Genomic DNA, 19,727 nt, shown 5'->3' on the forward strand with positions numbered 1-19,727 from the left:
AATTCTGTCTTTCAAATAAATAAGATAAATCTTTTCTTTTTTTAAAGACGCTCTCCTGGCCATAAGTATTTTGAGAGTAATTTGAATAATTTGGAATGAGTATCAAAAATGGCCAGTTCTACTCCTGTTTAATTCAATGTTTAATCTAAATCAATAGTTGATAACTTTTCTTGGAAAGAAAAAGTATTAATTTGGATGGTAAATTAGTTTAAATGGTAATCCATAATTTACTCTTAATATATTATTAATTGTAATACTTAAAAATTTAAAGCAAACATTATTTACTATAAAAATGTATCAAATTCAGGATTTTTTGTTCTCAATACTCTTTAAAAGTCTTATAAATAATGGAGACCATAAGGACTTATTTTTTGTATGCCTATTATTAAACATACAGAAATTAAAAGTGACAAAATTTATGAATTCATTTAAAGCTATTAAATGCTACCATAAATGACACTTTTAATGAAAATAGCTATTTTCTAAAACATATGTAATGAGGAAAGTACCATTATTTTATATTTTTGCAAATCTCTAATGTCTGGCACAAAGAAAGATTGCTTGATTCTCTTACCTGCTTCTGTATTCAGCCTGTTATAAAATCAGTCTGGAAAACTCCCATACATATGCATCTTAGTTTTCATATAATTTTTTTACATATTTATATGAGAGGGAGAGAGGGAAGGAGAGAGAGAAACAGAAGGAGATATCACTTCCAATTGCTGGTTCACTCCCCAAGTGCCCTCAGTAGCTAGGGCTGGGCTGGGGCATTGGGCAGCAGATGTTGCTGTGAATTCATTCTGAGAGGAGGAGTGTGGTAGGGGCAAGAGGCGTGGAGTCACCACACAGACCCCAGGAGTTGGGTGAAAGCAGGCTGAGGCAAGCAGTCCGCAGATTCGTTTATTTCAGTTGGTACAGGGCTTAGATAGCCAAGGCAGCCAATCTGGTCAAGGGGCGGTTTATGCCCTAACCAATCACAGCCTGTTGCCAGGCAGGCTCCGTTGCCAGTTGGGTTTCAAAACCATTCCTGAGTAACTGACGCTCGCTTGCCAGCAGCCATCTTGGCATGGCCTTCTCATTCCACCACAGCTGAGAGCTGGGAATGCAATCCATGTGGGTATTTGAACAGTTATTTGAACTGTCACTACTACCTCTCGGGATCTGCATTATCAGAAAGCTGAAGTCAGCTACTCCAATTCTGGATACAAGCATCTTAACTACCTGCTCCATATGAGCCACCAGGTTGTGGGAAATAAGCAAATAAGCCCACTTGAGACCACCTATCCACCAAACGGTGGACCCATAAACATGAAGGAAGCTGAGGCATTTATTGAGAGCAGTGACCAGAGGTGGAAGCCAGGTTGAGTTTAGATTGTACCTCCCAAGTTGCTTAACCAATGAGGAATTGGGGGAAGGGACCTCTGTGTGGTAGGGGAAAAAAAAAGCAGCTGAATTTCTGAGGGAGGTGCCCAGGCAACACAGAATTGCCTACCTACCTGTAAAGCCCAGGACACTCCAGCCTCCACCTTTGAAACAAAAGATGGCTTACTATACTTATACAGTCCTACACAGACCAGATGCTTGCATCATTTCTCCTAGGGGGTTTGTAATGACTTGTCCAGTCTTCTTGGTTTGACAGAGGAAGGCTCTCAGCCCAGTGAAGATATCTACAGATATTACAATTTTTAATTCACCCTGGGATGCAGGCATAATTGTGAAGTCAAACTTCAGTTCTTCTCTGGGCAGGTACTACTTGGTTGCATTGTTTTGGCTAGTGGGGGTACAGGACATCTGCACATTTCTTTTCAAGGCAGTAAGTGCACTGTTCTCATATTTTATCTAAGAATCCCTTTATCCACAGGACTTAGGTTACTCTAAATAGCCAGGTATTTTCTCTAGCATAGTCAGTGGAACCATGGGCATACTTAATAACCTCTCAGCTTAATTTCCAGCTTCTCCACACTTCTATTTTGCATGTCATCCACCCTGAGTCAGTGGTCCTCAACACTGTCTCTCTTGGTCCCCTGTGAGTCTGCTCAGGAGTACTTAGGCTGAGACTTACAGGGTCAGGAAGGTAGCAGAGTTATTTATAAATTGAGTCTCTTCTGGCAGAGCTGCCTGCTTTTCCTAATGATTTCATCTGCTAGGGGGTTCCCTCTTAGAACTCAGAATTTCACTTTTGGGGATCTCCTATGCCACACTTTTCAACAGCTGCTTCTTTAGGTTTATCTACAGCCTATAGAAGCCTGAAAATTTGTTTACCATAGTTATTTTGTGCTTTTGTTGTTAGCATTCAGGAGACTTCTAGCTGCCCCTCTGTGTGCCTTTTGTATTGACAAATTATAACTCCTCTTGGGGGCTGGTGCTGTGGCTCACTTGGTTAAGCCTCTGCCTGTGGCGCTGGCATTCCATATGGGTGCCGGGTTCTAGTCCCAGTTGCTCCTCTTCCAGTCCCGCTCTCTGTTGTGGCCCAGGAGTGCAGTGGAGGATGGCAAGTGCTTGGGCCCTTGCACCTGCATGGGAGACCAGGAGGAAGCACATGGCTCCTGGCTTCGGATCGGCGCAGCACGCTGACTGTGGCAGCCATTTGGGGAGTGAACCAATGGAAGACCTTTCTCTCTGTCTATAACTCTACCTGTCAAATAAATTTTTAAAAAACTCCTCTCTGCCATAGCATTCAAGATTTTAATGTTATCAGAAGCCGCTGATATGTGACAAGCAGTAAGAATATCTTGCACATGTTTTAAGACTGTTCCCTTCCCTGAAAATTGTAGGAGAGATTTTAGATCCTTGCGGCACAATAGTCTGATAATACTGTAATTTCTGTGAGTTTTTAGTTCTTTCCTCTAAAAAGCTAATCTCTCTTGGAACTCTAGATAGAAGGCAGTACACAAGAATGCATCCTTTAAGTCTAAAACAGTGTAATACTTGCTGTCTCCTGGCAAATTGCACCTGGCAGAGTAAAGGGATTGGGCACTGACAGGATTTGCCAGGCCACAGTCCACAGGGCAAGCAGGATTTGTGTAGCTATAAATTATTGGCCAGTTTCACTTCCCAGAGGCTTGAAGACCTGTGCCTCAAGAAGCAACAGCAGTAGGGCGAAGGTGAAGATGAGAGGGCTGCCAAGATCAGATGTGTAGGAAGAAGTAGTAGTGAGAGGGCTTGGAGGGCATTTATGTATTCTAGGGTTATGGCTGTATGAGTTTAGGCTAACAACTGTGTCTTATAGGTAGGGTTATGGCTGTATGAGTTTAGGCTAACAACTGCGTCTTATAGGTCTTGTGGTTGTATGCACCAGCCAGGGTGGATGCCCTCAGTACTAGGATACAGGTGAAGCAGGGTGTTTTGTTAGAGGAAGTTTCCTAGATAGCCAGGTACAAAGAGATCCTGTAAAAGAAGTCTTAAAAATACCATAGTTAAATGGAAATGTTGTTTTGGATTGAAGATACAGTTTTTTTAACATTTCCCCCTTTTTCTGGTGAATATTTTTATAAACAGGGGTGAGGATCGATCTTCTGTGACTGATTTTGGCTGAGTAGGATTATAGAGCTGTCCCTAATAGAGGGGAGAAAAGTAAGGAAGAATTCAAAGTTGAAGTAGTTCGTATATTTGGGAGGAGATAAACTGAATTAGTTTGTTAAAAGGAGGCCTAAGAGTTAGGGCAAGCTGGAAAATTAGAGTGATGACTAGGGGCAACAGAAAATAAAATTTATATTTTGAAATATGAGTTATTTGTTTCTCTATATCAGTTTTTGGCAAGCAAACATAATACCCAGAATTACTGGGAATGTCACAGTGGCTATCATTTTCTGACACATCACCCAGCCTTTGGTGACAATGTCCTATTATTATGTGTGAAAATAACAAATATCACATATGGTTAGCATCTCTGTTTTGAAGTGGGGACCTCCTCTAGAGAGTTTACTTTTAGCAGAGCCTTTTGTGACAGTTACTGTCAGGGAATCATGCATAAGAACCCTTCCCTTATAAATGTCTGGCTTCATCTAAGTTTGTTTAGGATCGAAACCAGTGACTCCAACTTTATTTTTATGTATTTTTAAAAGATTATTTGAAAGATATATATATATATATATATATATGCACCTGAGAGAGAGAGAGATTGATTTTTCTACCCACTGCTTCACTCCCCAAATGCCCACAACAGCCAGGCCCAGGCCAAGCCAAAACCAGGAGCCAGAAATTCCATCCAGGCCTCTCACATGAGTGGCATGGGCCCATATACTTTGGCCATCCCCTGATGCTCTACCATGGAGCTGGATCAGAAGCAGAGCAGCCAGGACTGCAACCAGTGCTCATATGGGATGCAGCATTGCAGGTGGCAGCTTAACCTGTTGCACTACACTGCCCACCCTATTTATTTTTGTGATCAGTATCCTTTTTCCAGCATACTACTGATCAGTCATCTGTAGCTAGGTGTTTTCCTAGGTCTCTGCTCCATCTGATATGTGGGGAGCTTTATTTTCTGAAGAGACTTGAGAGCATCTACTCATTCTGACTGGCAGGCATTTAGCCTGGGGTTGGTTATCATATGAGTAGATGTCCTGTGTTGGTGGTGGTGGAGCAGGCTTAAGTGCAGACAGGTGATTTCAGGATACAGTCCTAGTAGTTTGGCTGCTGTGGGGGTGGTTGAGATAACCTGGTAGGGGATAGCCCAGTGAGGCTAGGAGAGCAGACCTAGTCTGGGGGTTTCTGTACCCAGACCCAGTCCTTCAGTTCCCAGGGAGAGGCAGGAATGTGTATACTGGTCTGTGGTCTAGGAAGGAATTTATATTTATTGACATTTTCCCAAAGGAGATGCCATGTGAGGCAGCAAATGACAAGGAGGCAGTCTCTCAGTAGTGTAGTACTTTGAGGGGGAAGGTTGCCCAGGAAGATGGGCCTACCATACAGGAGTTCAAAAGGGCTAAGGTGGAGGGACACTTGGGGTGTTGCTTGAAGACAAGTCATGGCATTAGAAAGGAGGGAAACCCAGTCCTGTCTTGCCTCAGGAGGCATTTTTAAGAGAGGAATTACCCTGTTCTTATAGAGGACATGAAACTCAGAGATAAAAGCTGGGCCATTTTCCAATTAGCTATAACTCAGGAAGCCAAAATGGGGAATGATATGTTGGAGAAGGTCAGTGGAAACCTAGGAAGCCCTCTCCGTTTTGTCTGGAAAAGCCTCTAACCATCTGGTGGAGTTCCAAAGGAGGCCAGTAAATATTTACAAGAGTTGATCTTGGGCATGTGTGTGGTTGGTATGACAATCCTGTCCAGAGGTGTTAGCCCATGCTTGTTGAGTGGAGAAGCAGGGAGTCAGAAAAGGAGGCACTAAGGTTGGAGGCCTGACATATATGGCATTCCTGAGTAACTCTGGTAATGTCACACACGGGAGGATGGGAGACCAGGGGTTGAAAAAACTTTAGAAAGGGCTGTGATATGCAGAGCATTGTGGAAAGGTGTCAGAATGGCTTCTGTCTGCTGACCCAGAAGGAGGAGGTGGCGCTTGGAAGTCAACTTAGGACCTCCTTAATTGCCTCTTGGGCCATAAGGAGGGCATATTCAGAGGCTTCATATTTGGTTTCAAGGGCAGCCTTCCTGGCTTCTCTGTTAAAAACTGACAAAGATTTAATTATTTGAAAGGCACATATACACAGAGGGAGAGAGACTCTATCTTTCATCCTGGATCCCAGGATCCAGGAGCTTCATCCAGGCCTCCAACATGGGTGCAGGGGCCCCAAGTACTTGGGTCAGATGCTGCTGTTTTTCCAGGTGCATTGGTAGAGATATGGGTCAGAAGTAGAGAGCCACCACTCAAACTGGTACTCAGATGGGATGCCAGCCCCGTTTCTATTTATGTAAGTCTGCCACCCTTTGGATGGCCCTGACAATGGATGATGGTTACCCATTTAGGGAGGTAAATGGCCCAGATCAGGCTGAGAATTTTGGGTGTGTGAATGACCCAGGAGTCCTTGGTGGTAAAACAGCCTTGAAGGAAGCATGAACATGTATGATGTGATAGGGACACTTAGTACAAATGTTGACTTGAGGCTAATGTGAGGACCCAAGTAAATGCAATGTTTGTTTCACCTTTTGGACCAAAGTATCTCTGGAGAGAGAGAAACATTCAACTAGTTAGTGATAGTGATAGTAGGCCAGCATAGCACTGACCACTGCGAACAGAGCTGCTCCCATGAACAAAGTGAAGTGTTGTGGTCCAGGACAGCAATATTTATAAAGAAGTCTGATATGAGGACATATGCAGATTCAAGTTCTTCAGAGTAAGAATATTGTGAGGGGACTGAGGTTGGAATGAGGGTGGAAGGGTTGAGAGTGTTGCGGCAAGAGACGGTGACATGGGTATGATGAAGAAGAGCTCATACTGGGCCAGGCAACTAGGGTAATGACAGGATGGGGCCTTGTGTAGCACATCTAGAACTGAGTGAGAACACCTGAATAGGTTAGTTTGGAGGCCTGTACTGGCCAGGACTCAGAGGCATGGAGGCAATCTGAGAGCTGAGGGATTTAAAGTGTTTGGAGAGAGAAGCTACCACATTGAGGTCTGGACCTGATGTTTTCATCAGTAGGCCAATTGCCAACGAAGCCTTGGTTTGGGGGGGTTGTAGACAAATAATGGCCTATTTAAATCAGCAAAAGTCAGCACTGAAGCTCAAAAGAGAGAACATTTAGTCAGCCAAAGTAGGGAGGGGCTCTTGAAGTGGCCTCTTTTAAGGGATTAACAGTAAGACATAAATTTGGGGTCTTGATGTGAAAATGCCTTGCCAGCCCTAAGAAGAATGAGAGTTCCTATTTAGTAGTAGGCATAGAAACCAGCGCTGCGGCTCAATAGGCTAATCCTCCACCTTGCGGCGCTGGCACACCAGGTTCTAGTCCCGGTTGCCCCTCTTCCAGGCCAGCTCTCTGCTGTGGCCAGGGAGTGCAGTGGAGGATGGCCCAAGTCCTTGGGCCCTGCACCCCATGGGAGACCAGGAGAAGCACCTGGCTCCTGCCTTCGGATCAGCGCGGTGCGCCGGCCGCAGCGCGCCTACCGTGGCAGCCATTGGAGGGTGAACCAATGGCCAAAAGGAAGACCTTTCTCTCTGTCTCTCTCTCACTGTCCACTCTGCCTGTCAAAAAAAAAAGTAGTAGGCATAGAAGAAGTGAGGTGCTTTTATTGTGTGGTTACTTCCCTCTTTTCCCAGGGATAGAATCTATTCAAGTGACGGAAGACTGGTTGAGTTGGGCCTTGGAGAGGGAGACCTTGATATCCTAGATCCCTAAGGTGGTTGAGGAAATGGGATGTTTGGGATGTCTGTAAATAAGGAGGACACATGAGTAGGAGGTCAGGGTTCCCCAAAACAAAGGTCTTTAGCTAATGCCTGACAGAAATGATGGGGGCTGTCTGAACCCCTGGGTTCATGTGAGCAGTGTGTGTCAGGGTCTGTCCAAGTGAAAGCGGAGAGGTCTTGAGGCAAAGAGTCAAGGAGAACAGTAAAGAAAGCATCCTTAAGATCCAAGACAGTATATTACTGGATTTTAGGGGGCAGGCAGGAGAGAAGGATTTAGGAATTAGGCACAATGAAGTGTAATGCAATGACAACTTCATTAATAATTTGGAGAAACTGGATGAAGCAGAAGGAGCCATCTGGTTTTTTGAGTGTGAGAATAGGGGTGTCATAAGGGGAGGTGGTCAGAGAAAATGTGCCTTGAGAAACCTTAATAAGAGGCTCAAGACCCTGTAGTCTGGAGAGAGTAATCGAGTACTGTGGTTTGGAAGGGAAATAGTTGGGGTTTTTCAGGCTGATTTGGATGAATATATTGTGAGGAGACCTACAACAAGGTGAGAGGTGACCCAGCCCTTAGGGTAGACCAGGTCAGGGGAAATTGGGAAAGGAGGGCCTGAAAGAGGCGAGAGGGTAGAGGGAGTAGAGAAGAGGCCAACATGGAATGTGTCAAGAGGAGGGCTTGGATTGCAGAGTGAAAGAGTGGGACAGTGGGAAAGGACCAGCAAAGAATGTGAGAAAAGGTGACCTCCACAGTGGCAAGGGAAAACTGTGGTTTCTCAGGAGTGTAAGATAATCCCAATAAAAGAGATGGAAGAATTGGTGAGATGTCCTAAGAATTTGGGTTTTGTGGAACATGTGGCCCTGTGTCAATAAATGGCACTGTCTTACCTGCAACTGACTGGATGGTGGAGGTAGAGGCCTGTGGTGGTGCTGGGCTGCATTAGTTTCTTCCAGGTGATTCCAGCAGGCTCAGCTCAGGGTCAGCTGGGCCCTTGGCAGGATGCTAGGGCACTGGAAGTTTGAGTGGGGGTCTGGGAAGTGATTCCTGACCACCTTGTTGGGCGGTGGTGCAGTCAGACTTCTAATCCCCAACATGACTGCAAAAGGGACATGGTCCAGAGGAGGCCACAGTCCAGGCTCTGGATAAGACCTAGTCCCATGTCCAGGCTGTCCACACCTAGAACAGATGCCAGAGGGTGTTTGTCCCTTTTGGTGGCTCCCCTGGGAAGAATTCTCTTAATGGGGGAACATTAAGACAGAAAATTGATGAGCTATGGATTGGTCATGGATTCTCAGATATTATTTTTTTTACAAAATAAAATAGTACCTTCTGCATATCAAAGGATACTATCAAGGAACAGAAAATACAACATATAGAATAGTAGAAATATTGAAAAATTTGAAAGGGGTACAGTATCCAGAAAATATGAAGCCTTCTTACAAAAGTTCAGATTACTGAATTACAAATGAAAGACTTGAAAAGAAAATAGCGACATCATAAGTCAATAGGGAAATGCAAGCAAAAATGACAGAAAACTTATGAGGATGGCTGCTGGGAAAGTAATACAGTTATACAGTAGGAAATAATTTGGTATTCTTCAGAAGTTATATACAGATTTACCTTATAATCAAGGCTACTTACATGTATCTCAAAAGAATTAAAAACAAAACATGGACAGGAATGTTTATAGCAATGATGGGGACTCCAGGGGTCCCTGGAAGGGAAGGAAATAATATATACATACACATATACATGTATAAAAACTTTCCAGGCGCCCTGAGGGGAGGGGAGATGGGAGAAACAGATAACTTTGGAGCACGCTGTTTTTTACAGTTTATAATGTCAGTTCACATAGGATGCTTCATTAGCATGCACTTTGACCAATCAGAGAGAACTTCCTGTCTTAGAAATGTATGAAAGTCTAACCCAGGAAGCACTTTCTCCTAAATTTCATTCTTTAGATTTTTCATTGCTAGAGTATATAAATAACCACTTTCTGTTGTGTTGACCTAATACCCTACAAGTTGGCTGAATTAAATTAGCTTAATAGTTTTGGACTTCTGGGATCACATGTGAACAGAACTCATTTTCCTTCTTCCTTTCCAAGTTGGATGCCTTTTACTTTTGGTCACCTAACTACTGTGGCTAAACGTCAGTGTTGAGTCTTGTACTTGATCTTAAGGAAAAGTGTTCATTCTCTCCCGCTGGGTGGAGTTCTCATTCACTGGGGAGGCAGTTCCCCAGCAGAGATGACTCAGTCTATTCTGGGTAACTTTACCCTACATTTCCCACTTTAGGCTCCAACACTACAGAGCTGAAACTCTGAACAGGTGAAGGATGTAAAGCAGGAAGAAAGCTGAGAGGAAAAGCCAAGATCACCCACTACTCAAACAGGACAGCTAATTAAAAGGGCTCAGGCACTGTACGGTGAGCAATGTACACTTGACACTAGCCAGATGAGCAAGTCTCTGGCTTTTCTGGTTTCAGTCATTGTCCAAGGATAGTTTTAAGTAGACTGCCAACACTGTGAGAAGTCTGCAATGTTCAAAGCAAACAAATTTCATGTACTTCATTTATACAGATTTAGGAACATAGCAATACTTCCCATCCTACCTCCTCCTTGTTTTCATATTCCCTCTCCATTTTTACAATGATCGACTTTGTTTGCTTTAGTATAGAGTTCAACAAATAGAAGAAAAAAAGCACTGTTCCTCAACAGTACAGACAAGGGCTGTAAATAATTATTGACTCTCAAAATATCAATTTCACTCCTTTTCGTAGTCTATTACTTGCTACAGATCAGGGAAAACATATCATATTTGTATTTTTGGGACTGGGATTATTTCGCTAAGTATAATGATTTCCAGTTGCATCCATTGTGTTGCAAAAGACAGGATTTGATCCTTTTTATGGCTAAGTAGTATTCCATACTGTATATATACCTCCCTTTCAACTGTTTTATTGGAATAAATTCTTTAACAGTGCAATCATCCAGTTCTGGTCTTTTCATTGTTGGGAGGGTTTTACTGATTCTAGGTCCCTAAAACTGTTACAGTAGCTCACTGAATCAAAGTGAATTTTTGTGGATAATGCTATGGCTTCAACATAAGCGTGTAACAAATTGCAGTAGTTTCCAGAGCTTAACATGCATTTGCTGCTTTCTTGGATCAGTTCAGTTGGCACTTAGAGCTAATCGGCAACATGGGCCTATTATGAGTGTATAGTGGGAAGGAAGGAAGGTCTGTAAGGGATGTCTTTGTTGTGAACATCTCAGGAATCTATGGCTGGGCAGTGTTACTGTGCACAGGGCACTTGTGATCCTAACCAAATCTTTCTCTAGCAGGGTCTGTGGCAGAATTCTGCCACCTGGTGGCTTTTGCTGGTTCACCGCTTTGAACATAATATCTGCTAAGCAGTCATCCCCTGATCTTTCTGGGTCATCTTCAGGAAGTGACATACAACTAGGAGCTCCAAGATTCTTAACTATAAAAGGAGAAGTGGAAAGATACAGTACCAGTGCTTTGTTTGACAGGATGAACCCAAGCAGGATTTCAGGACATTCTTTAGTCCACATCAAGGTCACCCAGTAGATTGGTTGGAAGGCAACAGAGGAGATGGAACAGAAGTTGACCTCATCCTGAAGACTAGCCCTGAGATTCAGGAACAATGGTGGAGGGAGTGGATACCTTAATATATAGAATAGTTGTGCACATAAATGCAGACTAGGACCCTAGCAAAATGATAGGGTCACGTGTGCCCTCAATGTGAGTGAGGCTTTTGTCAGAGGTCGGAGCCCATCAAGCACTAGAGAACACACATGCCTTCTGAGTGTGGGTGCCCTTCCTCCTTAGATACCAGAAGAGGCACATGGGGAAAGCCATATGTGTGCAGTGAATGTGGGTAAGGCTTAACAACCAACAATTTACTTTCTCATATTAGAGTTTGAATGTCCAGATGCAAATCTGGAAAGGAGTTGTAGAGGTTTCTGTAGCAGTCTTCACATGGCCTATCTCTTGGGACACTAGTCATTTTGCATAGAGCCACTCATGTAGGACCTCATTTAACCTTAATTAGCTCTTTAAATGTCCCATCTCTAAATATATTCATGTTGGGAATTAGGACTTCAGCATAAAAAAATGCATTCCCATAACCTACTCCTATATCAACTCTAAATATATAATCTCATGTAAATCCTGAAATCAAGTGAGTGAAAATCCAGTTACCATTTATCCTTTGACAAGCTTCTCTAGCTGTAATCTTATTAAACCAGGCATGGCATCTGCTTACAAAGCAATGGTGGGGGGCCGGTGCCATGGCTCAATAGGCTAATCCCCTGCCTTGTGGTGCCAGCCCACTGGGTTCTAGTCCTGGTCGGGGCACCGGATTCTGTCCCGGTTGCCCCTCTTCCAGGCCAGCTCTCAGCTGCGGCCAGGGAGTGCAGTGGAGGATGGCCCAAGTGCTTGGGCCCTGCACCCCATAGGAGACCAGGAGAAGCACCTGGCTCCTGCCTTTGGATCAGCGCGGTGCACTGGCCACAGCGCGCCGGCCATGGCGGCTATTGGAGGGTGAACTAATGGCAAAGGAAGACCTCTCTCTCTCTCTCTCTCTCTCTCTCTCTCTCTCTCTCTCACTGTCCACTCTGCCTGTCAAAAAAACAAAACAAAACAAACAAAAAAAACCCAAAGCAATGGTGGGACAAGCATAGGGTAGCCTTTCCCAATCCAAAGGTAAGACATCAGAAAGAAATAGAGTGGTGGATCCCAAGCAAGTCCAACTCTCCGACTTGAGACCTAAAGAACAATCATCTGCCACTCAATGCCCTGTGCCTATGGTCCATTGCATTGGAAGTCCCGCTTTCAGGGATCACTAGGGTAGCAGTGCTGCTCTAAACAGCAGCTCCTGGTCCAAGGAAACTGAGAAATCACATGTGCCACTCTCCTCCCCATAGTGGTATCCACAACATAAGATTCCTTGGTCACATTTTCCCCATTTCTTAAAGAGTAACACACATTTGCGTGTTGTTCTATGACACCGCATAATCCAACAACAACATGCCTTCATTTCACTCCATATCCCTTTGAGTCCCAATTGGCAGTGTTCCTGGTTAATTGGTACCCTGACTCTCATCCTCAGTGTTGGCTCCAGGAAAAATCCTTTCACAACTCCTTCTGTTCCTCTCTCCCCACTCATTTTACTATAAGCAGCAATCACACTTTCACCCCTGTGTGTGGAAATCATATTTGAGCATTCTGCACTTCAACATTTAGATATTCCATATTCCACGTCATAAATCTCTCCAGAAGTCTCTCTCAAGCAACCCTGGCTGTAACAGGCATCTCAAAACTCTTCTATCCTCTACCTAATACCAAGTTCCAACTCACATAGCAAACTGTGGATGGCACCAAAATCTCCATTAGTTTCTCAGGCCAACCCATACCCTGCACCATAGGTGGCTCACCCAATAAAACTCCTTTCTCACAGTTCTGAAATTTGGGAGTCACAGAAGTTGTAAGCCATGAGGATATCTCCATATCCCCATATGGCCTAAACTCTTTGCATACAACTTCCTGGAACATTTTCCTCTTTGTGTAAGGACACCAGTCCTACTGGATTGCATACTTATGACCTCATTTTAACCTAAATTACCCCTTTAAATGTGCTATCCATAGGGTGGACATTGTGGCACAGGCAATTAATCTGCCATCTGCAGTGCTGGCATCGCATATGAGCACCAGTTTGAGTCTAGATGATCCACTTCCAACAGAGTTCCCTGAAAATTTGGGAAAATAACAGCAGGCAAGCAATTAGGTGCTGGGGCCCAGATGTAGTTCCAGCTCCTGGATTAGGCCTGCTCCCACAGAGCCATTTGGGCCATTCAGGTAATGAACCAGTTGACGGAAGATAGCCCATTTATGTCCAATCTACACACATGGTAACATTGGGTATTAATGCTTTAATATATAAATTGGGGTATGGGGTAGTGAGGGACATAGTTTACTCTGTTGCCTTCTGGTTCCCAAAAACTCATGCAGCCATCAATTCCTGCCATACGGTATGTTCTGACCACTTCCTTCCCCATAAGTGTGAAGATAGCTGGTCTATGATTTATTTTCTCACACTAGTCCCTGTACTTAGACTTTTGATTTAATAAACTTCTTCCCTGCAGATCTGTATACCTGGTTCAGTACCTCATTCACTGATGCGTGGAGTAGGATCCCAGATCTTCAGCTTCTCGGGAGACAAGAGGGCTCCTCTATACACTTATTCTGGACTCTGGTTCTGTGGAAAGTGAGAATGACATTATGACCTTCAACCTCATCCCTTTCCCAAGTCCTCCAGCATCTATACTCACTTGCCACATACTCACCTTTGTTATCACCAGACTGACGGAAGAGCATTGACTCATACCCCTGTCCCTGAGGCCTCATATTATGTTTGCCGGTGATCAAACCCAAGGTGTCAAGCTCTTTAGCCACAATTACACATTAATGCTAAAATTCATATAAAAAATTAACGTAAGTTTTTCTATGAAAACACTACAATGGGAGTCACTGTGCACCTACTCCTCATGTAGGATCTCTCTCCTTAATGTATTGTACTATGCGAATTAATGGTAAAACTACTCAAACAGTACTCTATACTTTGTGTGTCCGTGTGGGTGCAGTCTGTTGAAATCTTTACTTAGTATATACTAAGTTGATCTTCTGTGTATCAAGATAATTGAAAATGAATCTTGTTGAAGAATGGGATGGGAGAGGGAGTGGGAGATGGGATGGTTGCAGGTGGGAGGGAGGTTATGGGGGGAAAAGCTGCTACAATCCAAAAGTTGTACTTTTGAAATTTATATTTATTAAATAAAAGTTGAAAAAAAAAGAAATATACATTAAAAAATACTGGAGTAAAGTGCCTGTGTGTCCATGCATGTTTATGTGGGTGTACATGGTTGTATGTGCATGTAAATATTTCTAGGTCTGTCCATTGAAAATAAACAAAGGCACTCCAGTACCAGTTCTCACACACACACACAGAGACCTTATTTTCTATACTTTTTTACTAGTGGAAACTGTATCTTGGAGAAGTGTCTGCTTCTAGGACTAGGGTTTCTGATAAGTAAAATCTTGTTTCTGAGAAGTAAAACCTTAGGTTGGAGGCAGATGGAAAAAGGTGGGAAGGAGTTGCCCTACTTTAGGTGAGGTCATGAAGACTGTGAACTTCTGAGCACCCTGTCAATGGGCAGGCCGGGGAGGGATCTGCACCAGGGTGTATGTGCTCTGTTCTATTGTGGGTCACCATGCTGTGCCAAGCTGTGAATAAAGTCTTGCTTTTTGTTGCCTTCACATGTTAGAGTTGATCTTTTGGTGGGTGAGATGCTCTCTGGTGGGCTTATTTCCCACAATCTGGGAGCTCATCCAGTATTTCAGTGCACATGTGGAATGGGGTGTCTGGTAGAAGGGGGGCCATATGTCCCACCCAGTTTCAGGTAGCCTGCTATTCCCAGGTGCTCTTGCTCCCCACAAAAGCCACAGGAAAAGCCTGAGGTTGTTAACTGAATCAAACTGAAAGAGTCACAAGAAAATTCAAAGTAGGCACCACTACCACTGTGGCAACCAGAAAACCTTGGGCAAGAACAAGGTAGGAAAATTGGACTTTAAGTACTGCTTTGGTGATCGGGCATCTTTGGAGGTCAAGTATGAGTGGTTGGGATGTATCCTAGATACAAAGCAAATGCAGAGTCTTGATCCATGTTTTCATCCTCCTGTGGGGGAAAGAGCTGGAGGCAGACAAGGTGAATCTCGGGGTGTGCAAGAAACCTCCATGAGGGAGGGACAGGATCAAGAGCATCAGGAAAGTCAGATACAAGGAACAGAGAGTGTCAGCTGAAAATGGGAAACAAAAATTCTAGGCCAAGGAAGGAAGGAACTAAATAAGTTCCCTTGCCCACTCCCCTGGAAAGTCCATTAGGGAGAGTGTTGAGTTCTTTTAGGGGATGCCCCACCAACCAACGACCAAAAAATGATTATTACTTTTTTGTGTGGTCTCAAGATCAAATCTGTAAGCCTCCAAGTCTTTTGGCACAAGTTCAGATCGAAGAAGACTGAGTATGCCAAAACCCCATCCTCACGGGAAAAGAAAGATTATGCTTTCTGCTGGATAAAGGAACTGGTGTCTATGCTCCGTCTCAAAGAGGAGACGTCCCATAGTAAAACCTTGGCTCCTCTAATATGTCTGACTCTCCCCCGTGTTCCACAAGGTAGAGAACCAGAGATTCAAGAGAACATAGCAGAGTTTGAGGGCCATAAAAACTCTTAATAAACTTAAAAGTAGGACCTGAATACCACACACCCTCCTTTATATGTAGGAGCTGATTTTTTTTCAAAGTCAAAACACAAAAAACCAAAATGCCTGTATCAGTACTGCCGCACATTTAGCTTTGTAACACTTTTAGATATTTGTCAAACCAGTGGTTAAGAATGTTATACAACTATGTTTTTAATCTGTGATCACTTTAAAATTTACTATATTTGTGTGAAATGGTCATTTTTTCATTCAATTACTGTTTACAGCTGTTGTCTATATTCCCACCAACTTAGGGTCTTTTTGCTGTTTACTTGATAAACATATTTGATGAAGCATTAAATATTTTACTGTGATGTAAATTTAAAACACGTTATCTCAAAAACTAACAAAATGGAAAGGAGGATGAAGGAGAGAGGAATCAATGGTAAAAGGGTGGAACAGATGACTATTAAATTCATAGGATTGTGCCTGTGAATTATATTCAATCTGTTAAAAAACTAGTTGAAAACAAATTTTTAATTTTTTATTAATATAAAGAGACCGATTTTATGCTTCCCATAGGTACAATTTCAAGAAGACAACCACACTTCCCTTATTCCCCTGTTTCCCTTCCAATCCTCCTCCCTCCTCCCCTCCATCAGTTTTTTGCAAAGCCACAATTTTAACTCACTCTATATTGACAGGCTTACTCCACTACTAATCATAATATTTAACAAGTAAAAAGGAAGTTCACAATTTCTCAGGGTTATGTATAAACACGAGCTAAAAACAACAGTCATATCCCAAAGTGACCATTTCATTCCTATACATTTTTTGGTGTTCTAGATTGAAAAGAAAAAAAAAAAACATTTTAGGGGCTGGCGCTGTGGTGCAATGGGTCAATGCCCTGGCCTGAAGCACTGGCAGCCCCTGTGGGCGCCAGTTCGAGACCCAGCAGCTCTACTTCCGATCTAGCTCTTTGCTGTGGCCTGGGAAAGCAGTAGAAGATGGCCCAAGTCCTTGGACTCCTACACCCATGTGGGAGACCTGGAGGAAGCTCCTGGCTCCTGGCTTCGGATCAGCGCAGCTCTGCCCCGTTGCAGCCAACTGGAGAATGAACCATTGGATGGAAGACCTCTCTCCCCCTCTCTCTCCCTCCCTCCCTCCCTCCCTCTCTCCCTCCCTCCCTCTCTCCTCTCTCTGTGTAACTTTCAAATAAATAAATAAATCTTTAAAAAAAAACATTTAAAAAAATCAACCTAATCCTAAACATTCCTGAGGTAATACTATGGCACCAAATCATCAAGGAATAACAAGAAGAGTTACACAAGATAGGGGGCAATCAAAGTAAAAATGGAGAGTGTGTGCTCCCCAATGGATGACAGACAATAAAGCCAACCTACAATGAGAGAAGTAATGTTCATCTTACATAAAGGGACCACTGAGGTCCCCAAACCATCTGTGATGCCATACTTAGAGACTATGGGTATGTGAGAATTTACAGCATTTCTAAGCAAATATATAAGAGTTGTATAATATACCAAAGGATAAATAAAAAGGTAACTAGAAAACAAACAGCAGGAGGAAGACTGTCTTGGTTAAGGCCATTTCAGAGTATTTAGGTTGGCTTTACAGAGATGTCTAAGGTGGGAGCTAAAATATTTGCTGATAAATGCAGACCATTTCTGTGGTTCAGTGGAGGCTTTCTCTAACATCTGTTACTGCCACAGATGTCATCAACATAATACTAGAACAAATTTTACCTAGATTTTTCCTGATAGAAAACACTGGTTCAGATAACAGGAGACATTACACTTCACTGATTCTGAAGGGGTTATGCAAAGTCTAGATATTAAGTGGGATTATCAAAATCTTTTGCATCCTCTCTCTTCAAGAAAGATAGAAAGGATGAGTCAGACTTTTAAAAGCATATTACTAAGCTAATTTTAGAAGCTAAATTGCCTTGGACTAAGTGCTTTCCAGTAGCACTTCTCAGGATCAGAAAAGCTCCAAGAAGAGATAAGCCCCCCCCCCCCCCCCCATGATTGGACTCCCTTCATTGGGTAGAACTACAGATCGACCCACCAGGGAAACCAAAGACCAAGTCCTAATAAATTATAAGCTAGCCACGCCCTCCATTTCCCATCCTTCATGTTAAAAGGACTCCTTGCCCAGACCCTTCTCTTCAGTGTTTGTTAATTCTAACTTGGTCACTTGGTGCAGATTGAAACCTGGAAAGAGGACAAACTGCAACCATTCTGGGAGGGACATTACCAAGTGCTTCTAACCACCGCAGAGAAAGAGAAATACAGTGGAAGATCCACTGGTCATATGACAACCCTTTAAAAGGGACTCTAATAAGAGTAAATGGTTTGTAAAAGACTTTATATCTCCCTGCAGAAAAAAAATGCCAGATCTAATGAGCTGTCACCTTCTGGTTCTACCTATAACAGTGATAAGTATCTAAATCTTAGCGGTGGGGCTTAAAACCACTACTCCACCTGACTATACTACTGGCAAAATAATATTAATAATATTTATTTTCTTTGCTTGGCATGACTGCTCCTTTCACTGGTTTGCTTATAAAATGAGATGGGATAGGGTTCTAAACAATGTCTCCTACTCAGTCTCAGCTGTTATAATCAATTCAGCTGTTATAGGGTGGGGTTCCTATGGGTCAGATGGGGTGAACTTAGATATTGCCATGAAACTCATCATTAATGTTACTAAAACCACTTCTCTGGTCATAAAATATGATGCTTGCCAGGTACTGCCTTGCAGAAATCTAGATGACTACAAACACATATCCTTTTCTTGGCAGATAAATACTTATATCCTGGGAGCACCCCAGCTGCAAACCAAAAATCTCTTCCGTTGATTCTGTTTCAGCTGGAATGACATATGGTGGACTATTCAATTACATGACTGGAGCAATAGCCCTATCCCTACCCCGAGACAAAGAGTTAAAGGTTAAACACTATCGGTCTAAAGAAATATCTCCTAATGCTTACAAAAATTACAGTGTACTTCACTACTTACTAGATGAATCCCTGGTAGTGGCCTCAAGAGCCTATGGCCTGGAAGTAGATGTTAGTGGCACAGATCCCATGGGAAGATTTGTTCTTGTCCTAAGCAATAAAACCAGTCCACTCACAACCCTTTCACTGGGGTTTCCCAATGTTAGTAAAGTTAATGTTCAACCAGGTAACAACCCAAAGAAAATAAAAATAATTGAAACAAAAAACTTGAAATAGACATCAGAAGCCAAGAGAGATTATAAAGACACAAATTCCTGGGTTGAATCATCCAAATTTAGTCCAGTTTCATAATAACAGAGATTGTTACGCATGTACTGTGGGATGCCCACAGGAACAGGATGCTGATCCCACAGGAACGACTTACGTGCTGGCCCTGTACAGAACAAGGATGCATGGGGAAATGAGACGTGCAAAAGCTCACCACTGCTTTTCCCAGTGCTTGGCTTGAAAGGTCTAGCCCCTAGATGACTCCTTCTTTCCCCATAGGTCAAATGAAGTACTCCTCTTGCCCCTCTAGGCAGGGGGACAAATTCAGCTAACCTGTAAGAAAAGTTACTACCTGTATCTACATCCTGAATGTCACTTGTGGGTCTGACAGCAGCAACTATTCAGCTTTACATAAACACCGGTCTGATGCCTTGTGGTATTGGGGGGGGGGGCTTCATGTAGCAGCCCAGTTAGACACGGACTTGTGCCCTGGTCCAACTGGCTCTCCCCTTCACTCAGGCATTTCAGAACATACCCATCCAGGACAATAACCACCATTTCCCTTGAATATCAGTACCAGTGCCAGGATCATTGGACCCCTCACATAAATCTAGATATAACCAGAGTCCCAAGGAGAGTTTCCAGTGAGTTCAAGGCTCAAAATCAGAGAGCTGCAGGATTTGAGTCTTTCATTTTTTGGTGGTCCACTATTAATAAAAGTGAAGACTGGATTAATTACATATATTATAATCAAGAAAGATTCACTAACTACAGTTCTTCAGGGAGTCATCAATGAATTAGATGACGCCAGCTGAATGGAATCGGGGAAACAAGATGGCTCTAGCTATGACCTTAGCAGAATAGGGAGGAGTCTGTGTTATGCTATGGGGAAAATTTTGCACATACATTCCAAACAATA

General features: G+C 43.1%; 2 long non-coding RNA genes across 16 annotated transcripts in view; one reads left to right on the top strand and one right to left on the bottom strand.

The window, feature by feature from the left end:
* The window catches only part of LOC133772011 (uncharacterized), a 75,604-nt gene extending 61,617 nt beyond the window's left edge, over positions 1-13,987 (top strand). Inside the window, exon 3 of the long non-coding RNA XR_009867669.1 lies at positions 13,453-13,987. This is a non-coding gene — a long non-coding RNA (uncharacterized LOC133772011). The remainder of the gene's footprint in view (positions 1-13,452) is intronic.
* The window catches only part of LOC133772010 (uncharacterized), a 216,357-nt gene that overhangs the window by 30,595 nt on the left and 166,035 nt on the right, over positions 1-19,727 (bottom strand). For 13 of the 15 annotated variants that reach the window (XR_009867665.1, XR_009867661.1, XR_009867659.1 and 10 more), the window contains one exon: positions 13,475-13,565. This is a non-coding gene — a long non-coding RNA (uncharacterized LOC133772010). Of the gene's footprint in view, positions 1-13,462; positions 13,566-19,727 lie in introns of all 15 variants that reach the window. The other 2 variants (XR_009867668.1, XR_009867664.1) reach the window with 1 other exon arrangement.

The sequence above is a fragment of the Lepus europaeus genome, chromosome 12 (assembly GCF_033115175.1).
Source record: "Lepus europaeus isolate LE1 chromosome 12, mLepTim1.pri, whole genome shotgun sequence".
NCBI classification, from domain to species: domain Eukaryota; kingdom Metazoa; phylum Chordata; class Mammalia; order Lagomorpha; family Leporidae; genus Lepus; species Lepus europaeus.